At 46.2% G+C, this 17362-nt stretch overlaps 1 protein-coding gene across 1 annotated transcript in view; it reads left to right on the top strand.

Moving 5' to 3' along the window:
* The window catches only part of SLC38A1 (solute carrier family 38 member 1), a 41603-nt gene extending 38722 nt beyond the window's left edge, over positions 1-2881 (top strand). Inside the window, exon 17 of the transcript XR_012584802.1 lies at positions 1579-2881. The gene's annotated coding sequence lies outside the window, so the exon portion shown is untranslated. The remainder of the gene's footprint in view (positions 1-1578) is intronic.
* The last annotated feature ends 14481 nt before the right edge of the window (positions 2882-17362 follow it).

Raw genomic sequence — 17362 nt, 5'->3', positions numbered from 1 at the left:
CAGGACTTTGAAAGATGGTTTCTAAAGGTAACATCCAGAGAAGTTAGTTTGGGGCCTTCTTTGGAATTTGGGCATCGAGATGCGGAGCGTTCATGCTGCAGAAACTAAGCCTACTAAACCCAGATTTCTAGGTCCGTACCTCAGCCTAGGCAGCGAGGTACCCAGCTCTGCCGATACTCCACTGTGATCCAGAAACCAGGCAGAGTGGACTCTGCAGGCTGCCCAAGTCCTCAGAGTAGCCCAGCAGCAAGAACAAAACTGGAAGCCTCCTCCCTCTGGGCAAAGTGACCTGCTAGGCTGCAGAATGGGGTTCACTTACCCTGTCATCCTCCTGGCCCCTCAGACCTTCTCTCACAGGCTCCCAGCAAGGTCTCCGGTGTGGTGTCCTTCCTCTCAAGCATGCCCTGGCCCAGCGTTTAAGACACGAACCACTGAGCTACCTGGGAGCCCCATGCTGAGGTCACTCTCTTTCCTGCAGCTGGTCTCAAACCTTTGCCTGCAATGGTGCAGGTCACCACTTCTCTCTGCGCTGTCTCTTCATGAGACTGATCCCTGCCCTTATTCACGAAGTCCATACAGTCCATACACAGAAGCCTATGAGCCCATGTGTTACTCAAGCTCTGGAGAGAAGTTCCTGTCTCCTCGCAGCTCGTTCCAGGCATCTTCCCAGCTCAGGATGTAAGTTTGTGGCTCCCCCTTTTGCAGGCACCCAGCCCTCCCTGGTGACTGCAGCAGGAGCCCAGCATCTCACTCCATTCCCTGATTCAGCTTGCTGGGGTCACATTTCAGGGTTTGAGGTGCCTTATAATCTCTCTGGATCTTATCCTAAAAAACCTAACTCAGACCTGAGAATGCTGTACAGTGTTATCCTCAAGATGCTCCAGGGCTTTCCTGCTTTCCTCCCCCCCTTTATCCTTCTTCCGCTACTGGTTGATGAGCAGCGCAGCTCTGTGCATTGGGGGATTGTGAGAGAGGAGATCCTGGGAGCGACTTTCAAGTACCCAGGTATGAGCTAGAGGTCTGATCTGCTGCACAGGGTACCAGCAATGTCACAACTGCGACATCTCCCTCCCACCCCCAACCCTGCAAATAATCTGTAGTCTCGTGTTCAGAGTACCAACCATTGAGTTTTGGCACCCAGCTTCCTTCGACTTGAAGGGCTGTTGGGTTACTGATTGCTCCTTGCATCTTCCCAAATCTCCTCCATCACTATCCTTCTCTCTCCTCTTTGCTATTCTGCCTTTTTCTTTTTCCCAGTTTATTTGTATACTGGAGTTTTACTGGATAAATAGGGAGAAGAATGAGCTGGGTGTGTGCATAGAGTGAAATTACCCCAGGTACTGGACCATCAAAGCATATCTTGGATACTGAAAAATAGATACCCAAAATATTAAGTCTCTAAATAGACTTTGTTTCTGGGTGTCAGGAAAAAAAAAAAAAAAGAAAAAAAATAGAGGGAATTTTGCTTAGACTGATTTACTGGCATCATATTTATAGATATTTATGGAAAGGAATCATGTGTTTATTGATGTCTGTGGTAATGAACGTGAAATAACGTGCTTTTTGTTTTCTCATCAGGTTTATACATTCTTAACAGAATGCAATAGACCCTGCTGTAACTGTCAACATCAGTGATGGATGACAATATTTGTATGAGGTTATCTGTAAAATGTACTGCTGTTATTCAGTTCATTTGGAATAGTGAACTTGTAGCCAACGATGTACGAGTCCCACATTTTAGCTAGGATTTTAAGAGCACAGTGAAATGCTGTAGGAGTTTCTCTGTCGTTAAATTAATAGGATCCAGAGTACCGTATCTACTTAGTAGGTGGTAGCATGCTTTCTTTTCATAGAGAGTTTATCACTATTGTGAGCACTGCAAATGTCATAGACTGGATGCAAAATTGCTCCTAATAGCTACAACAAAATACTTTAAAATTCTTGGTTGTGTAATAGCAACAATTGAGTGGTGAGGGACACGGAAGGACTAATTAGAAGCAGGGGCTCCTAATAAGATTGTAGGAGTTAATCCTACACTTAAAAGACGGCCTTGCTGCCGCTCCTAGTCCACAGCACATTGCAACGAAAATAGTCATGAGCTTAAAGCACCCTTATGGTTGCAGAACACAGCTGCCCTTCTCTGTCCGACGGCAAACACGCCTGCTAAGGAAAACACAGTAAATTATTATTTGGGAATAGTATCTTGGGAGCGGTGACCTCTCTGGGTGATGCTTGCTCCTGGTCAGAGGGCCAATGCCAAATCCATGCACCGGCACAGACCTATTGTAGGGCTGACACGGACTGAGTGGTGTCCAGCCTGTGTGCAGGTCCAGGGCAGAACGGCTGGTCTCATCCCGCGAGGTCAGGGATGGGGACACCCGTCTGCTCCCGAGGGCTGCTTTCCCAAGCCACATACCGACCCGTAGCTCCTGCTCCACTTGCAATAGGTCACACGTGCAGACGCAGGTTGGATGAGATATGGGTTGTGTGTGTACCTCTGCCTTACAACGCACCACAGCTCTCTCTGATACTAACAGTAACAATGAATGGTATCTCTAGCTTACCTTTAAATGAATACGTTTCTTTGCTTGAACCTTACATTAAGGCTAAAGAGCATCTTGGTCAAAACAAAACTCTTTCCACGTGGTGGTGTCCCACCTCCAGTCCTACCGTCCCACCCCAGTGCCTGTAGGAGAAAGGCACAGCAGAATGTACTCAGCTCCATCAGCAGCTCCACGAGATGGCTTTATCGCCTGGCACCAGGGTACTTTCTTAAACAATTCCCCAGAGCCCTCGGCGTCAGGAAAATCCTTATTTCCTATAACTTACACAAAGAATGTTTTATTTGTATCTAATGTAAGGATTTCTGTAACAAACTGTGAAAAAAAAAAAAGATAATGAATTAATAAAAAGTACAGGGCTGGAAAGGTCTCAAATTCACAAATTGTACACATGCCTATGTTTCTGAAGACAAATCTATGCAGTTGTGTTGTATTGTAGGAAATTTCATTTTTATGTACATATATATATTGTAAATAAATAGGATGCTGTATATTTTTGCAGTTGTTTATCCCCTATGATATAGAAGTGTTGAGATAGGCTCTGCATATTAAGAATAATTTTAATAGAAATACAAATACTTTAGCTTCTGACTTAGCAAAATGTATATCCTTTTCTTTCTCCCAAGAGTTCACAAGTTAAATCCTAAACTTGAAATGATAATTACATCGCTAACGTAATAAGAGAAAGAGAAATAAAAGGAGCAATGAAATTGCCAGGAGTAAGCCCAGTGCATGACTCCCTGTTTTCTCAACAGCAAGTTAGCCGGTCTGCCTGCTGGGGAAAATATCTGCCTTGTAAAGGGCCCCTTTGGTACCCAGGTACCTCTTACCTCCTCAGCTGAGGTCGGGTGGTAGCAAAGTGCTGAAAAGGTTTTTTTGCAGAAACCAGAGCAAACTGCAGCCAGCAATTGGACCCAGCATTATGCCATGTTGTATCCAGGCATGTATTTACCCAACTAGTACCAACAGAAGTCAGGGCAGGACTTCTGCGTTTCCATTTTCAGCCACCAGAAATGCCTGTAGTTCAGGAAAAAAAAGAGTACTACAGGCCAGGGGTGGGCAGCAATCAGAGCAATCCGTGCCATTTCTATCCCGTTTCCTTCCTGCGGAGTCCTGCGGCATCTCCTCCGCTGCAAAGCCAGGCACGCTGCTATCATACAACCAAAAGGCTAGCACCTGAGGCTGATGAGAGCATCCCCAGCCAGGGATTTCTTGCACATCCCACCCTAGGAATGGGCAGAGGCCAGTATTTTGGTCGTGGGATAGCTGCATGTCCAGGGGTGGGGGTGATGGGAGGGAAGGGTTGTGTATGCCCTGAGAGTGCCTCTGTCAAGAGCCTTGCGTAGACTTTCTTGCTGGTAAAGCATGTAAACGTGAGGTTTTTTCAGGATTGCTGAAAAACGGAGGTTGAGAAATTGAGAAATGCATCTAAAAATAATTGTATTTTTTTTCGATGTTTACTTTATGGCCTTGGATGAAAATGAAACTTGAAATAATGTTTGCTTTCACCGTGAGCACAAATTTGAGGAAAAAACCCTATATGCAGTCACTTCTACAGAGCTTTTCAAATTAATACAAGTGTACATTTTGTTTTCAGTGTTATAGCCAACAAAATATAAACTGTAAAGGTATTTTTCCACAAGACTTGAACTTTAACCTGTTTATAGAAACCTGTTTTTAGTGTCCCAAGGTGTGTTAAGGCTCACCCAGATCCAGTATAGACAATACTGTTTGAATGATGTACGCTTGATACGAGCTCGTCTCTAATAGATTGTTGAAGTGAGTCATTGGTAATATTTTGGTCCTGCTAACATCACCATACTTTGTGCTGCTCATATCCAAATAAACGATGCAGTTTTTCAGTTTCTGTGTGTAAATAATAATTAAAAAAAATGTATTAAGTTCTATAATCTCTCTGTTACCTCTATAGTTTTTAAACATTAAAATTGTGATCTAAACTAATGTTGGGGCCATACTCTTTCTTTCAAAGGGATGACGGTATATCATTATGATGCCTTAAACAGCATGTGCTCCCCACTTTTATGCAAACATTTTCACTGAACTCGCCATACGGCTGTTGCAAAGCCAACTATATTAGACTCAGTGCAGTAAAACATCAATAGATGGCTATGGAACATTAATGTAGAGTTTCTGATACAGTTTCAGAAGGACCTGAAGCCAGGGTGTATGGTCACCATAGACTGGGGCTGCTGAAGACGACAGCGTTTCTCAAGCCCAGGGCTTGTTTCTGCCTGCTCCTTGAAGACTGTCTGAGTGCTCGCCAGTCTGTTTCAGGGTGAAGTCAGGCGGTTTAGCTTTAAGGGCTGCTGTTAGAGTTGGGCTTGAGTTCAGATGCCAAAGTGGTGCCTGGAGTAGCTAAACCCCTGCCAGACCCTCTGCTATGGAAGCAGAAGCCATTAGCAGATGGACGAGGAGGATACCTGAGGACAGTAATGTCTTCAGCATTCCCAGCTAGATCTGCCAAAGTGCTTCTGTCAAAGCCTTAGAGGGCCTGGAAAATGCTAGCTTTTTGCCTTTGACCACTAATTTTACTAGTGCTCAGGCTGTAGTGACGGTTTACAGAAAGACCTCTTGGCTAGAGTCCTGTCCGTACGACTGAAGAACTTACTTGAGTGAACAGGATGAGTACAGCCAACATCTCTGTGGCACAGTTCCCCAGGCCCCTCTGCGGGAGAAATAATGGGACGATTTATGTACCAGAGGATCTTTGGCAAGCCTTTGCCCAGTCCCCAAGCCCAGGGAAATGTCTCGAAGCCATAATCCTCTCCAGAAGTAAAAGCTTCCACACTGACCTGGTCTAATAGCCTCTCCTATTTGGGCATACCCACTTCTCTGCCCAGCCGAGCATAATCATCTCAGAGCCATACTTTAAAACACGGGAGCGTGGTTTGTGGAGTGGAGGAAAAAGAGAAGCTACATTGATTTTCTTCCTTGCTTGCAGAGACAACAACAAACCTCTGTTGCCTTCTGCAGTGCAGTCTGACAGCTTCACCTGAAGCTCACCTCAAGCCACACAGCCAAAGAAAGAAACACCAACCTCCTTTCCAGCCACAAACTTCTACTTTTGGTTTGGCTTGGTCTTCGTGTATCCCCAAGGTCAGACAGATCTCTGAGTTCACCTGACCAGTCCAGAAAAAAAAAGGAAAATTACCTAGGGCAAGCTCTGCCTGAGGGAAGAGACACCCCCCACCACCACCACCCCGTTTGGCTCAAGTGGGGTCTTTGTTTGACTTAAGTTCAAGTGAAATTGCAGTTGGTCTTCAGGCTGAAGCCCAAATTCAGGCCACTGTTAAGATGTCTCATTCCTCACTGTGCCAAGAGCTGGTAGTAAGCGCTCACACCAACTTAAAGAAGTGTGGAGAAAGCAGAGATGGTAAGAGCAGGGATGAGTGGCAAGACCATTTCTAAGCCTTTCTAATCACAGACCCCTGATAAACTGAACCTGGGCTTCATTTCTTACACCCTGTTCTCCTCGCACTCCCGCAGGCCAGCAGCACCATTTGCTTTGTGTTCGGTTGTGCTAGCAGGCCCTGCCCAAAATACTGACTTCTCACCACAGACCCCAGTGCAGTTAGCAGAAGTTTTCAGGCAGCCTGGCGTCTGTACTTTGCAAATATTACGTGCCCTGCCTCTTTCAACTTACAGTTACAGAAAATGGAGTCTCTTAAAGCCGTTGGTGTTACACTGCTAAATGCCACGGCGCTGGCAAGGGACGGCGCTGCTGGCTTAGTGCACCTCAGCCCTGCCACGGCTCGCTGCTTGAAACACATGAGGTTATTAGGATTCTTGGAAAAAGATGTAGTTGGGCCAAGGCTTAGACAATAGGGCTAGGAAAGTAATCTGCGACGGACCGGGGTGGCACAGGCCAGCCCTGTCTGGGAGCCAATCTGCAGAGCAAAGCCACCTTGTGAGGCTGGCAGTGGTGCCTGGCCCTCTGTGAGATCCCTGTGCTATGGGCCCACGGAGGCTGCTGCCCTGGAAAAACAGAGGGAAGGGTATCATCAGCAGGAGCCAGAACATACCCCGCAGCCAAGAACCATTTCCCCTCCTTGGAAAATCCCACCCTGCTTAAAGCCTGAGGTCCTTTCCTCAGAGGTAACTGTAGCACCAGATTCTCCTCCTCGTGCCCACCACGTCCCCTTGGGACAGTGTTTGCCCACTAGTCAGCAAACCTTAACCACACTCCCGTTGCCAGTTATGAAAAGCTGGTGAAATTCGCTTGGTTTTTGGTAGAGATCATCACTTCAGACTATTCCTTTTGCACGTACCAGGCGTTGACTGTGCCCATGACTTGCTCTCATGAGCTCTTCCTTCCTGGACACCTTTGTGTGACTCTTTCCAAACCCCATTGTTTTCCCGGCAGTGCTCACTTCACGTAAGCTTTGCAACAGCTGGACCATCCCCGTTACTGCCTGTTACAGACCTGCCCCACGGCCCAGGCAGAGCTGCCAGCTCCCCTTACCTCGCTCAGGAGGGATTTGCTCAAACATTCCCCTTCCATGGCACCGGATGGCAACAGCCCTTGCACAGAGGTGTTTGACAGCGGTTAGAGAGGTAAAACTTAAGTATCAGATGCAGGAGCATCCGCGGCTGCCGTTTCCTCTCTCCAGGCCCATGCCCCGCTGGCGAGTGGCCGATGAGGATGAGAGGGGAGGGTCTGTTGGCCAAATGGCCCCCCAGCTGCCGGGACCAGCCCTCCGGAACTCCCGACGTGTTCCTGGATGTGCAGTCTGCTGCAGAGATGCAGTGAGCGCGGGGCTCGGCAGCACCCGCCGCAGGAGCCAAGCACATCGAGGATAAAAATGCAGTTGTTCTACCTTGGGTAATTATAAGGGAGCGCAGCGGAGTTAGGCGCCAAGGTATTGGAAAGTGTTATGATAACAAAGGAACTCATGAAGAGGGTGGAGAAATTTTTACGATGTGAGATCGGATTAATGACCTGTACAACGGCTGCAGTAAAAACAGCAGCATACAGATGCTACAACATTTGTAGAACACATTTCTTCAAACCATAACCAAAGCCTGTAATTTACTAGGAAGTTAAAAAACAAAAAAAAAAAAGAAAATTATATGTTCACTGACAAAGCCAGTTCTTGCAGACTCTGAAGTCTCCTCGGGTTTTGTGCAGGCAACAGTTCTCACTAGTATTTCTTACATGAAAGCTGGATCTCCTATTAATTTTCAGGTACCATTTGTAGATAATCAGAGCAGTACCAGATGCTGGAGAAACAACTTCCCTGACATAACGAGGAATTATATATCTCTGGCAATTAGATCATCGTAAAAAGAAAGGAAAACAGGCATCAGTCTGCCATTCTCGCATCCAGGGGCATTTAAACAATGAGCGCAGTCTCTGTTACTGCTGCTGGCAGGTCTCCAGCAGCACTTTGAAAAGGCAGCGTGGCCTCCCTGTAAATTGATAAACAATCTTGTTGAGCAACAGGCACAGGAACATTCAAGCCTTTGTTAAATTTTGACTCGAGTGGAGCACTAATTGGCGTCTTTCCGGGCAGAACAAACAGGGTCAACTTCTCCACTTTCCACAGGCAGATTATTTTAACTAGAAGCCACTGTCCCCACAGTTTTATTCCATTTATTTAATGGAATAAAACCCAGGAATGCGGGTACTAAGAGATGCAGAAATTGTTTCCTTAAAGAGTTCTGGTAGTGAAAACAATCAAACTCGGTTGATGAAAAAGCCTGAATAACTGAGTCTTAGCTGTGCTGATGGCTTCAGCACACACTCAGTATCACTACAAAAGCAGACGTGTCATCTCCACATGGGATGCTGATTTCCTAGTGTAAGATGTGATCACAGTCTGTACTGTTTAGGACCAATCTAGTCCAGAGAGGGGATGATAGTCTCACCTCTGCTCTGGGCCGAGGAATAAAGAATGGCCTGAAATCTTTCATAGAGGGCTGCCAGTGCCCACCAAGACGCAGAGTACTATCTAGAGAACAGGAATTGTGCTCGGACACACGCTTGCCACCTAATTATCTCCCTTCATCCAGTGCTCTGGCATGTCCCTGTCTGCTCCAGATTACACCGGGGCAAACTCAGCTCTTGGTGGGACTCATGCTCTGGTCAGCCTCAAGGAGAAAGTTCCTCCTCACAGGTGACCAGAGCATGAGCCCAGCAAGCAGAAGATGCGCCTCATGCAGTTTGCAAACCCCGGGCAGGCACCTAAAGCACTGAGCAAGTGGGGTGGCACTACAACCCACCAGGCAAACACATCACCAACACCCTGATTTCTCTGGGACGATCTCACTAAAAGAGAAGACGATTATAAATCAGTTTGTTCAAGTAAGAACATGTCTATATTTACATTACAACCCTCTACCAAGCACAAAAGACTATTAGTCCTGTTTACTGCAGAAATAACCCATATTTCCTCTGAGGGCATCTGAATGCCATTCTGAGGGCTGGGGACAGTTGTCTAAAATTGGAAAGGTTTTTTTTTGATTTTCGTCTTTACAAACAGTCCAGATGCCAGCAAACAAAATAGGTCAAAACTAATTGCTAGAAAACACTTCTTGCAACACACTCTTTACCTACCCACCTACCTCTGAGAAAACACTATGGTTAGCACAGCTGAGCAATGAAAACAACACCCACAAAGAGCAGGATTCATTGAAGCCAGCTCTGAAAGGTGCACTTTTCACAAGGGGACAAACATGACGAGGGCATTTACCCACAAGAAGAACATGCAGTGTTTCCAACCCCACTACTTTATAGGCGCTGTCTCAGTGTCCCTCCGTATGTGCTCCACCAAAGTCAGTATTGTGCCAGCAGACAGCTGGTAACACTTCTGTGGGTGCTGGTACGGAGCTCACTTCACAAAGGTCACTAGCAGCCACCACTAAGTAGAAGGAACATTACTGAAAAGGACCAGACTAATTTACTATTAGATACACGGAGCTATTCCCAGGCATCACTTCCACAGACTTTCCAATGTTCACAGCCTGCTGTGAAATGGTTGAGGTCACTGTGGTCAATGGAATTAGCCTTAGATTTATACAATCTGATAAAATGTTTTAGATTTTCATAATCTGAAGAACTGCCTTAATGGGTCTCTACCAAGACACCAAGTTATACATGAATTGTTTTGGGGGGATGGAGAGGACAAGGAAAATGCTAGGTAGGCTTCAAGCTTTTGTATCTTTTATTGCTGATATAGGATGTATATTTTATTGGTTCCAACCTTGGTCAGGAATGAAAAACTCTGTAAAATATGTGGAGAATCAAAAAAAACCCAGGAAAATAAATAGCAAAGGATGCCAGTGTTGCACTGCTGAGGAAAACATTTTAAGGAATAAAAACTACCGCAATGGAGTTGTAGGAGCTCCAGGTCTTTCAGAGCAACATTATCACAAATCTCAACTAAGAAAAAAAAAAAAGAAAAAAATTAAAGCGAAGTGCAGCTGTAAAGCTCAGTGAAACTCCATCTAATGTGTGAGGCCCAAGCCGTGATGAGGTAGCCAACATGGCAAGTGACGGCTACTGAGAATTGCACAATTGGGCACCTGAGTCCTCTCTGTTCTTGAGGCAACATTACTTTGCATATGCACTCATATTGCTAAGTGTGCCTTTAGCTGTTGCTGCTCTTTTTCCTCATCTCCACAGTCAGTTGAGCAAAAATATCATTAGCTGTATGATTTTCTCCTTGTGGGCTTCACATGCGGACTATTCCCTGACACAAATTTATCATTCGTATCCAAGATGAAGAGGGAAATCAGCACGGACACCGGCACTTTAGCACTAAACCAACAGGCTTTGCAGCAGTACTACATGTTACAGAAAACACATCTGCTCTCAGCTCCGGTGAAACTGGGTCACCAGAAGTATTTCCTCCTCGGCTGTTATTTTATATCTGAATACGCAGAAACTAAGGTGTTACTCCAGTGTACAAGCTCGCGATGACCTGTGGAACAAATCCACCACAGCCAGCAAGGAAATGAGAGGCAACCACAAGCCTCACTGGTACTCACAGCATTTTTTATAGGGTTACGCCTGGGATAAGACAGATACCTCGTGTTTTACTTTGACATCTGAAAAAAAATATTCGTACCACAACACTGGTGTGTGTGTGTATGTGTGTGATGTAGCAGCCCAGCTCACATTTCTTGTGAGGGCCTTAACCAACCTGCAAGGCACTGGGTGCCTGCTGCTTTTTCTGTTTCAAGTCAGCAGATGGTGCTTTTAGAAGGACTGTCTTCCATCTCGGCTGCTTTAAAGCTAAGAGAGTTTGGTAGACCCTGTAAAGAGATGCTCCAGTGAGCTGCACATCATCTGAGAAGCCTAGAAGGGGAGTAAGAAGAGGACAACATTGCATACGGATCCTTAATATTGGTTGAAGTAAGGAAAGACCAACAGAGGGTCAAAAAGCTTTGTGCAAAAATATAGGTCCCTTGATGAGCCATGCTTTCATTTTTAGTAATGTGCTACTCTCTCATCTCATTTCGCACTGCTGTTTCTCAGTGGAGAGTCTCAGGCTGACCCCAGTGCACAGCCAGTCAAGATGGTGAAGTCTCTGTTCAGTGTATTCTGCAGAGAGGCACAAAACAAGCTGCAAAGGAAGAAAGTGCCCCTGAGACGCCCAACACCTCCTCAGAGCTGGCCAGGCGAGGAGATGCTGGCCAGAAGGCCTGTTTGCCTGCCATCCTGCATTTGAGGGCCTCGAGGAGGACAGGGGAGGAGAATAAGGCAGCTCAGTTTATTTATAACTGCCTTTTTAACGCTTCTATCCTTTTCTGTCTGACTCAGCCTCTGCTCTGTGGTTGGAATTTCAGTGTCAAAACCTGAGCAATTTGAATGCATTTTAATATTGGTAATAATATTATTCATCATAATGTTGTTACTTTATTATAATCATTATCTTAATTCCTATGAAGACAGCCTGAGAGAGTTGGGGTTGTTCAGCCTGTTGGGGTTGTTCAGCCTGAAGAAGGGAAGGCTCCGGGGAGACCTTATGGTGGCCTTCCAGTACTGAAAGCGGGCCTAGAGAAGAGATGAGGACAGACTCCTTATCAGAGAGTGTAGTGATAGGGCAAGGGGTAATGGTTTTAAACTGGAAAAGGGTGGATTTAGATTAGATATGAGGAAGAAATTCTTTACTGTGAGGGTGGTGAGGCACTGGAACAAGTTGCCCAGAGAAGCTGTGGATGCCCCATCCCTGGAAGTGTTCAAGGCCAGGCTGGATGGGGCTTTGAGCAGCCTGGTCTAGTGGGAGGTGTCCCTGCCCGTGGCAGGGGGACTGGAACTAGGTGATCCTTAAGGTCCCTTCCAACCCAAACTATTCTATGATTCAGAAAATGTGCAGTGTTTATATTCTTAAAATGTGCATTCCCTCTGCTCTTTTATTGAAAATGATCTTTTTCTTGAGCTTTTACGAAGATCCTGAGCATTGTCACACATCTCTCCTCTCACCCCTGCCCAGACAGTGCAGCCACAGCAAAATTGTCATGGGGCAGCTCAGACCTGAGGGTCCCTTCCCCAAACACTGGGGTGACCTGGGGACCCATGGTCTCTGCCTGCCTGCTCTTAGGGGACGGGCAGGTAAGGGCAGACCTGGCTTCCTGGCCTTCAGTTGAGTTCCCAAACCATGTGAGAACAAAAGTAACTCTCTGTGTGTGCTTTTCTTGCCATAATAAACCCATAATTAGTCAGTCATTGCCTTTGTGCTCTCAAGGGACTGCCAGCAGCCTGGCTCCTGCAACGCTGGATGGAGCACAGCACAGGGACAACCTGCTGACACCCATAGCCACCTGCACTGCCCTTTGGCTGGTACTGAGCTACACTCTCCCTGTGCAGACAGCCACCCATTTAAGGGTTCATAGAATAGAATCATAGAAACATAGAACGTGTTGGGTTGGAAGGGACCTTTAAAGGTCATCTAGTAAGCAGTAAGCAAGGACATCCTCAACTAGATCAGGTTGCTCACAGCCTCATCCAGCCTGGCCTTCAATGTCTCCAGGCATGGGGCCTCCGTCACCTCTCTGGGCAACCTGTTCCAGTGTCTCACCACCCTCATTGTAAAGAACTTCATCCTAATGTCTAATCTAAACCTACCCTGCTCTAGTTTAAACCATTGCCCCTCGTCCTATCGCTCGCTACATGCCCTTGCAAACAGCACCTCCCCAGCTTTCTGATAGCTCCCCTTCAGACACTGGAAGTCCGCTATAAGGTCTCCCTGGAGTCTTCTCTTCTCCAGGCTGAACAACCCCAGCTCTCTCAGCCTGTCTTCATAGGAGAGGTGCTCCAGCCCTCGGATCATCTTCATGCAGCAGTTCGCACTGCTGCACCGTAACCCAAGCGGCATCAATGATGCTTCCACTTGTCACCTGTGCTTGTGGCATCCTGATATTACAGTAACAATAACGAAAACCAGATCTGTGCAGCTTTCTCAGCTCCTTTGTAATAACTGAGAAGTACCACAAACATTATTCTAACATCATCCAAGAAAATCCGTGATGTTTCAGTCCTGTATGGAAAATATTTCAACAAATGAGAAGTTCTACATCAGTTTTCTTGATGTTTTACAGAATAGACCTTGTCAGAAGCATTTTAACCCTATCACGGTTGATTGGTGATACTCAATGTGTTTCATAAACCTAACAAAACTCAAAGCAATTGAAATCAAATTAAGGGGTTCTCACCAGATAGTCACATGCAGGGGAAACCACAGAGGGTTGTTAGTCCTAAGCATGTAGAAGTTAGGCAATATGGCTTTCCTGGTATATTGCCGCAGCAAATGACAACACAAAATTGATACCAGGCAGAAGACCAGCAGAAGATCTGCAAACACCACGAAGGAGTTGGCTCTCTACAGTTGTCTTAGCTGTGCCTCCTGCAGTTTGTTATAACATCACTCGCACATGGAAGCAGATGGTACACTACGTATCAATTTACTATGCCTCTCCTTCACAGATCTTTTTTTTTCAGCTCCGTCTGTGCATTTTTATTCAAAAGGGGACCATATGGTCCCTGTGAGGTAGTTTATAAATAATTGTATATTTACAGTAGCAATCGAAACCAGAGTCACATGCTTACCTTCAGGAAGGCAGCCGAAAGTAGTTGGGAACTATAGGGTTTGGAATGATTTCTTCAGTACAGCACAGAGATATGCAATGAATAATTAAACAGAAATTGATTTCACGTGGCCTTCCTGATTGCATTTGTTCTGCTACTGCTGCAAAACACAAGGTTCCTAATCAGAGCTGGTCGAAGAGAGACGGGGCCGTGCACGCTCCGATGGCATCGCCCCCATCTGTCATTCACAAGCTGGAGCAATGACCCCCTGTCCCCTCGCTCTGCCCGGGGCCAGATTAAGCTCTCAGTGAAGGATGGCCTAGGAAAGATGGTGCTGTCTCACCAGGAGACCCTCCTTTACCTCATCCTTGAAGTCTGTGGGGGATGGTTTGAACATCCTTCCCCCAGGAGAGCAGTTTTCCAGGTGCAGATGGCTGGGGTACAGCAGATATCTAGCTAGTACCACTTCCCCAAACACTCTGAGGCGTAAAGGTTCGTGCAAGCGGCCATGGCATCAGTTCCTCCTTCTGCTCACCCTTCCCCTTCCTCCCCGCGCGCCTGTTGACCATACCTTATTTTCATCTCAGCAAAGTGCAAATTTACCTTAAGAAAAAAAACCAACTGTCTGAAGAAACAAGACCAAAGTTACTCATGTAAAACCCCAACCTTTCTCAAGGTGGCAGTGACTGAATCAGGGGCCACCTCTGCCCTATCCCCGCCCCCCCACCCCCCACCCCCCCCCCCGAATACTTTCTGCACTGCCCTCATTTTTGCACCTAAAGAATGAAAGGCAAAACTGCACCTCCCCAGTACCAAGGGAGGGTGTGGGGTGTGCAAGGTCAGATGTCCCAGCTGCTCAGTCTCCCCATTGGGGATAAGTTGCCAGAAGTGCTCAGCTCCTGCTTAGGTCAATAAATAAGAGTAAGTTTTAAGAAGTGCCTCACTCTGCTATTCCTGGCCAGGATATGTCAGTGAGAGCACTCTTCCGGACAGTTCAATATCTCTTTGCAAATCCTGACTACTCATTTGTGGGCTTAACTGGGGACGCTGGAATAAACACGGCCCCTGACTCCCTAATCCTACACCTTCAGCATGAGATCTGGGCTCCTCTGGTCACGGAAAATCCTGTAGTGCAATTCCTACCTCATTCCCCACCCCCAGGCACGATGGCTTTTGTGTGTCTAAGAACTAATACTGGATAAAAATGAAGATAAAACTGATTCAATCTAGGCAGCAAAGTTACAATTCTCTTTCCTTTCCTTTCTCTATCACTTGCACTGCTGATGGGTAACGAGATTTGCTTTTCATCACGATCCTCCGGGTTGATGTCTAAGAAGAGGGCTGCGGGCTGCAATTTACCAAGCCGGGAGGCAGGATTAGGTGGGTTATGTAAGGAAGACAGCAAAATCAATCACAAATGAAAATTTAGACTCATTCCAGTGCTGTGTTGAACCCTGCCCTCTACCCTTCAGCTTGAGGAGAAAAATTGCGGAGGTCTGTACAACGATTTGAGAAGTGGCTTTCAGGGCACTGTCCCTCCTACTCCTTTCCAGCTTGGCTGCTGGCTCTGCCAGATGCTGCCGGCATCTTTTGCTTCGGTTACCCAGCACATTCATCAGCACCACATGCAGCAGTGTGTGCGGCTGGGTTTCTCTCATGCACGAATGAAAGAAAAGTAGTATAATATATATAGATGCAGTCCCAGCTGATTCTTAAGTCTGCTCCTGGGCTGCTGAGTGATCGGTAAATCTGGATTTGGGCAAGGTGATGGTTTGCCCACCGAGCATGGGTGTGAGCACAGCCAGCCCTAAGGTCTCCAGCACTTCCAGACGATTCTTCTCCTTCTCTGGAGATATTCAAAACCCTCCTGGATGCGTCCCTGTCCATCCTGCTCTGGGTGAACCTGCTTTGGTAGGGGGGCTGGACTAGATGATCTCCAAAGGTCCCTTCCAACCCCTGCCATTCTGTGATTCTGTGATTAAGTCTGTTCCTGGGCTGCTGAGTGATCAGTAAATCTGGATTTGGGCCAGATGATGGTTTGCCCACTGAGCACGGGGATGAGCATGGCCCTAAGCTCTCCAGTGGCCACTGTGGGGTCAGCCAGTGGGGTTTGCAGCGTTCCAGAGACATCTTCTTCAGAGATGTCCAGCCTCCAGGGTGCTCCAGTTGTTTGCCTTATGAAAGCTGGAAGACACATTCCCTGGAATTGCTGTGGTTTTGCTACTTCATGAGGTGGTTACAGCGCGGTCCTCTCGCTGAGAGGGCGAGGAGGGCTGCCCACTGGCCTCCATCCCCAGTGACGGCCATCCTGCCCCACACCTCAGGCAGGTCACTCCTCAAAAGCATCTGCAAAGCCACCCACCAGGGACTCAGCCAGTACCTTCCCCACCGCTGGAAGCTCTCTGCCCGCTTTCCTTACTTAAAAGAGTAAGAAAGGAGTTCTGTTTTTCATTGTTTTTCTTTTCGAGCTTGACAACCAGACTGTTCACAGTAACAGAGTTAGGTACAGATTAATGTGTTTCCATTAGCAGGATGAATGTCTGACTCCACAAAGTTATTTAGGCTCCTAATAATAAACACGGGCAGAAGGCTTGGCCTAGATTTCCAAACTGAAATGCCTCTGAAGCCCTGGGTCTAAGTGGCCATTATCAGTAAAATCATGAAACTAATTATACACAGAGGGCTTTCAAATGCATAGACTAAAAAATAGAGATTGCTTTTGGCTAATCGCTTTCATTAATAATTATTTTGCTGTTATTGGTAATAATAGTTCAAACTCTTCTTCTTCTGATGGGAGAACTTCAGTGTTCCAATGCAATCCTTGATACAAATACGGTGCAGTGCACCAGTTCTGTGCTTCTGCAAGAGCTCCAGACAGTAAAACTGACATAAAAATGAGAAATATATTTTTTTTTCTAAACTAGTTCACAGTGATAAAACAAGTAGGCAAAACTTTTAGAAGTCTTATTGCTTCATATAAGCTACAATCTTACTGGTTTAGCAATCCTACCTTTAAAGGTATGGACCCACTTTTAAATATAGAGGACCAGATGCAAATAATAATTTTGCTGATTTCATCGAAGTGGCTTTAATTTTTGTTAAGTGACAAACAGATCCAATAGTATCTGTCCTCTATTTTTAGCTTTACTCCAGAACCCCACATTGTCCCCGGCATAGTAAAATGACACCTTCCACAAAGACAAGAAATTCATTGACTTCATACTCTAAACAAGCCATTGTTAAAATAAATGGAAGTCTCTTAACTCTTAACAATAGTGAGTCAGATGGATCTGACCTCTGCGGGTGGGACTTTAATTATGCCCGCTATGTTTAAGAAAGTACAGTATTGTAATAATATTTTTCATTGCATACCAAGAGTTCCATCAAAGGCTTGACAATCCCAGGAAACGATGCACATCCTCACTTACAGTACTGCTAAAATGCTAAATATGTCCGGTCATATAAAGCCTGATCCTGTGAAGTTTTGGCACCGCCACTTAATAGGAACTAACAACATCTCCGGCCATCCCTTTCCCTAAGGGACACTCATTGTGCTCAATCACAGCTTGCCGCCTTTAGCCCTCTCTAAAAAAGGATAACTGGGATAAAACTCCAGAAAAAACAAGTGGTATTGCTGCTGTACAATGAAGTGTTTGTGAGGGGAGGGAAGGAAGGAGGTGAATAAGTGGTTATCTGGTGTGGAAAGCTGGGGACAGGTAATTTATAGCCTGTAGCAGACAGGACTGCTGGA

The sequence above is a fragment of the Larus michahellis genome, chromosome 1 (genome assembly GCF_964199755.1).
Source record: "Larus michahellis chromosome 1, bLarMic1.1, whole genome shotgun sequence".
Lineage (NCBI taxonomy): Eukaryota > Metazoa > Chordata > Aves > Charadriiformes > Laridae > Larus > Larus michahellis.
Note: the sequence above shows the minus strand (reverse complement) of the source record. Positions and strands in the feature narration are given on the sequence as shown.